Below are 5,689 nucleotides of genomic sequence, written 5' to 3' on the forward strand. Positions count from 1 at the left end.
AAAACGACTTTATTTTCCTCTACTGAGCTCCATATTCAGGCCGCTAGCAAGTCTGTTCAGTTTTGCCCCTAAAGCTCATCCATCCCATCTGCTTACTGCCCCTTGTTTAATCAATAGCAGTTTGCTCACTCCGCTTATCACTTCACAACCACATTACTCTTCTGACCTTTCGCCAGGTCTTATTGTAAGTTAGTCTATTATGAGTGATATTGCGAGTGACTGGTCTTGTATGCTAGTATATTTTTTTGTTGTTGTTCCAATATTCTCAATGCACTGACTAGTACAGATACTGAATTTTAAATGGACACCAGTTGAATAAAGAATAAATGTGAGCTTTGAGAGTAGAGGAATCTTTTCAAAGTTTTATAAAATCTCTTAATTAAGCCACATATGAATTTATAAATTCTTTTTCAGAACATATGTCCTGAAGGTTTTGAATCACAGACATGAACAAAAACAGTTCCGAAAAACAGCAGCTCAATACTTTTTCTAAGATAACTACATTTAAGCATCTTCAGGAGCAATTCTCTAATCTAATCTGAGACTCAGAAGAAACCTCTGTTAGCCTGCTGCAGAGGAATTAACATTCTAAGAAGTTTAAAAATATTAATATCGTCCTTTGAAAAGATTCTTCAGAAAGTAGGTCCCTTCTTAATCCATGCATTTAGAGCAGGCTATTAAAGGTTTGAGTAGTTAATAGAATTTACTATTAATGTTACTCCAACATTTCCTAAACTCCGTCCTTACCGCATGGTTGGTCTGGTATTTTTAATCCTGCCTTTCAGTAACGCCCCTAGCCAAATAGCCAAACCCGACTTCATTAGGAAAAAGTTGTCCTAGCCAGGTGGTGGCACATGCCTATAATTCTAAGTCTTGGGAGACAGAAGGAAGGAGATTGTTAAGATTTGGGCTAACCTGGGCTATGTAGTGAGGCCTTGTCTCAACCAAACAAAGCAAAGCAAGAAGAAAAAAAAAACCCCAAACCCACAAATCCAAAACAAAACACAACAATAAACAAGGAAGGGAAAAAGGTGGGGGGGGGCGGGCGGAGAGGGGAAAAGGGGGAGGGAGGGAGGAGGAGAGGAGGAGAGTGCTGTCTTTTCTGGTCCCTGAGAAGCTCTGGTAACTCCTGTACAGGACACACAAGGTGGAAACAGAAACCACTTTATAACAGAGATGTCTGGTGTCCTGCTCACTCCGTGGATTCCTGAGTGTGAACTTAGAAAAGAAGCCTAATTCTTTTCTTTAATTCTTTAATTTTCTGCACCCCAGAAAGATGACTAATAATGCCTGTCCTTCATAGTGCTTATAGCATTGGGGGTGGGGTAGGGTAATAGGGGGTGGTGAGGGTGGGGTAGGTGGGGGTTGGGGTAGGTGGGGAGTGCATAGTGCAGGTCCCATGCCTGGGTGGATCTTGAACACTGTTCTGAGTTTCCCCTGAAATGTTAGGGACCACCATGGTGTGTGAAAGAATGCTGCTGTGACTAGAAAGCAAAACAGGAGAGGGTGGGCTGTGTGTTAGGACATTTGATTCGAAAGAGAAAATTCTTACTGGGTCAAGGCTGCTTTTGCATAATTCTATTATCACCAGGAAGAGGAGAAATAATCATGTTAGGTGTGTGCGGTGCTGCTGGACGGGGCTTGTCTTACCTTGCTTTTGAAGTCACACAGGTTTAAGAGCTTTCTGTGAGTGACATGCTCAGAAGGTGCCAGTCAGTAAGGCAGGTGCTGCCAGAGCAAAGCTGGGGAGTTTTTGATGTTGACAATGACATGTATTCCTGTGCAGGAAGGAGTAATCCATTTCGACACAGTTGTGTGTGTGTGTGTGTGTGTGTGTGTGTGTGTGTGTGTGTGTGTGTGTGTATGTGTGTCTTTCTGCATCAGAGGCAGTTCTGTTTGGGAGGTTGCCTCCAGATAAGTGGAGCCCAGGTCTTCTGTCCACATAGTATTGGGAAGTCCACCTGTCAGAGCATCTTCTTGTGCCTTCCTGTCCTCTGTACTGAAAATGAGCACTCACGCATTAGGCTAACTACTGTCTTAGTCAGGGTTTCCATTGCTGCGACAAAACACCATGACCCAAAAGCAAGCTGGGGAGGAAAGGCGTTATTCAGCTTACACTTCCACATTGCTGTTCATCCCCAAAGGAAGTCAGGGCTGTGACCTGGATGCAGAGGCTGATGCAGAGGCCATGGAGGCATGCTGCTTACTGGCTTGCTTCACATGGCTTGCTCAGCCTGTTTTCTTATAGAACCCAGGACCACCAGCCCAGCGATGGCCCAACAATGGGCTGGGCCCTTCCCCATTGATCACTAATTGAGAAAATGCCTTACAGCTGGATCCCATGGAAGCGCTTCTTCAACTGTGGCTCTTTTCCCTGGAATGACTGTAGCTTGTGTCAACTTGACACACAAAACCAGCCCATACTGAGAGCACTGACTCTACCTGCTTACAGAGTCCCAGGAACCTCCCCAATTTGCAATGCGTATCTGGCCAGCTTGCCTCTCCCTGGAGATCAGTATGGTCCACAGTGAAGTTTGTCTTCATCAGTGACTCTTCTGACTTGTAGTGGGACTTATCAGAAGATTCTCTTATGATGGCCTAGGGTGGCTGGGGAAATGATATGGCTCTTGTCTCACTTATTAACATTGGGTATCCCCATGATAGAGTCCAGGTGACAGAGACAGTCTAAAGGGAAGAGGACCTCTAAGAAAAAAACAAAAACAGACAAACAAACAAACAAACAAACAAACGACTGGGTTCTTTATGGTTTTCTCTTGAAAAAAAAAAAGAAAAAAGTCAACTCTTAGTAAAGATACAAGCACTATTTTTAATTAGATTATGTTAATTTTATATAATTTGGGTTTCATTATGACATCTTCACACACATATAATATGTTTATATATGGGATTTTCACACATATAAAATGTATTTCTATCATGCCTGTCGCCCCTTTCCTACTCCCCTCCCACTTTGTCTATTGTATTTTCCTTCCCACCTACTCCTTATTGTTTTCATGCCACTATTTATGTGTCTCTCGGTTTAGATGACCCCAATGAGGCTCTTAGGGTCGCTTATGGGGTCCTAAGTGAGGGATTTGCTTGTAAAAGTGTGGGCTTTTTGACAGAGCTGGATCAGTGAAGAAAATGTCTGTCCCTTTCCTAGCAATGACTATTGCCTAATTACTCATGGGAGGGTGGGAACTTATGTCCTCTCTGCTAGCTAACATTATCTGTAGGTCCTGGGGGTGACTCATGAGCCCCTCTGTTCTCATGACAAGGCATTGGCTCAGGTCTTGTGCTGGTGGTCACCACTGCTGTGAGATCAAGAGCGCAACAGGATCGTACTTGACCTCACCCCACTCCTTGATCTTCATGTGGGTCCCCTAGTAAGTTCAGCGGGGGTGCTGTCTATGACACGGACTTTGTTGCCTGATTTCGATCACTTCCCCCTAACTGGGCTGCCTTGTCCGGCCTCAGTGGATGAGGATGAGCTCAGTTTGGATGTGACTTTATGTGCTGGGGTGGGTTGGCTTGGGGGGGGGGCTCCCTTTCTGAGGAGAAGAGGAGGGGGTTAGGGAGAAGAGGGTGGGAAGGAGTGACTGGGAGAAGAGGGAGGGGGCTATGACTGGGATGTGAAGTGAATATATATATATATATTATATATATATATAATATATATATATATATATATAAAGTACAAGGCATCTTCACAATTAAAAAAAAAAGTCTGTCACCCAATACCTAGAATTCCTTTTAAATCACATGGCATTTGCAACTAAGCTACCGAAGCATTACAACACTGTGTTCTTAAATCACAGGGCCTGCAGGCTTCACCTAGTTTAGGCAAGAGCTTTGTCTGCAAAGGTGAGAAGCTTTATTAATGTAACCTTTGCTTAGAGGCTTCATGTAACTTGAGATCTCCCTAGAGAGCATGGCTCTAAGTGTCCTACGGGTGAAAAAATAAGCCAGAAAGGGCCCATACAGCTGTGCTATCAGGGTAAGGCAGGCCAGAGTTGTGAAAGAAAATCACACATGTTCCTGGCACCTTAAGCTTTCCAATATGAATAAGACTTAGAGTGTTAGAGAGCAAAAGATCAGGCTAAAAAAACAAACATCAGGCCCAGGCAGGGTACAAAGGACTTGTATTCTAGAACAATGAATTTCTTATTCTAGAAATTGTAAATGATTTTCTAGTTGCTTAAGGAATCTAGTATTCAAATTAGCACTTACAGCAGGCATAGTAAACATATAGCATAATAAACAGTAAACATAGATACATAAACATATATGTATACTATGCTTGCTATGTAAACAGCATACATATCCATTATAGATTTTCATGCCCATAGCAGACATTACTAATCAATCATGGTCTTGTATTCTTTGGGCAATTAAAAAACCCTTCCCTGGAGCCTTTTAGACAGCTCTTAACAACAGATCACAGTTTCACAACTTAAATCTATTTATCATTATGAGATCATGAGGAAGGCTATGCTATAGAAGAAAGGTGACTGAATGAGACCTTGGAATAATTGAAGAGGTGAGGACAGAACTATGCTGAAACTGGCTTGTCCAGAGCCACAAGAGCCACTTGTATGCCTCCAAAACTCACTGTCAACAGGAATTCTGAGTAGGAACTGTACCTTTAGCCACAGGGCACCATGGGGCTATTTGATCAGTTCTCAGTTGTCAATGAACCACAGAGGGAGTACATGTGCCATGGAAATCAGTGACTTCTATAATTGTGTGGATTATTTTCAGTTGAGGGATATATCTGTCTGTCTGTCTATCTATCTCTCTATCTCTCTATCTATCTATCTATTTATCTATCTATCATCTATCTATCTATTGAACAGCGGTTAAACATTTGCTTATGCAACACTACCAGGGAAGTACCAGAAAGAGAAAAATGAAAGAGGAATTCAAAGTTTTTTAAATTATGCACTCTATTAGCTACCCATTGTTAGATAAAATGCCCAAGATCATCAATTTGCAAAGAGAAAACTTAATTTGGATCAGTTTTAAAAGGTCTGGCCTAGGATACTTGTCTCTGTTGCTTTGGGCCTGTTGTGGTGCATCATGGGAGGAAGGTACAGCAGAATAAGTGTTCACCAAGGCTAGGGGATCTGATGCCCTCTTCTGAGCACCCCAGGCACCAGGCATGGATGTGGTACACATACAGATACGTAGGCAAAACACTCAAATATACAATGACACCAACAACCCACAAGTAAAACAGAATGGAAAAGGATGAGTGTGGTGGCATATTCCTTTAATCCCAGCAGGTGGGAGACAGAGACAGGCAGATATCTGAGTTAGGCCCAATAGATAGAGAGGAAGAGACCTGGGCCCCACAGTCCCACAAGGACATGCCACCAGTCACCCGAAGGACTCACAACAGGCCTTCCAGATAGAGGTTCTATGATTTTCCTATAGCACGATGCTGGAAAACAAACCTTTAATCCATGACCTTTGTGAACATTCTAGATGCAAATGATCACTTACCTGCTCTCTTTTAGTCTTCACTGAAGGCCCCTGCTATAACAGTCGCCACAAGACCTATCTACCCAAAGAAGATTAGTATGTGTTTTTCCTTTGAGTCAGATAGAGACAGACTGAAGGGTACGGTATCAGAAATGATACCGTAGGCAAGGAAATCAGACAGTAATCTAACTGCTGTAGGCTTCGA

The sequence above is a fragment of the Acomys minous genome, assembly GCF_964271855.1.
Source record: "Acomys minous genome assembly, chromosome: 15".
Lineage (NCBI taxonomy): Eukaryota > Metazoa > Chordata > Mammalia > Rodentia > Muridae > Acomys > Acomys minous.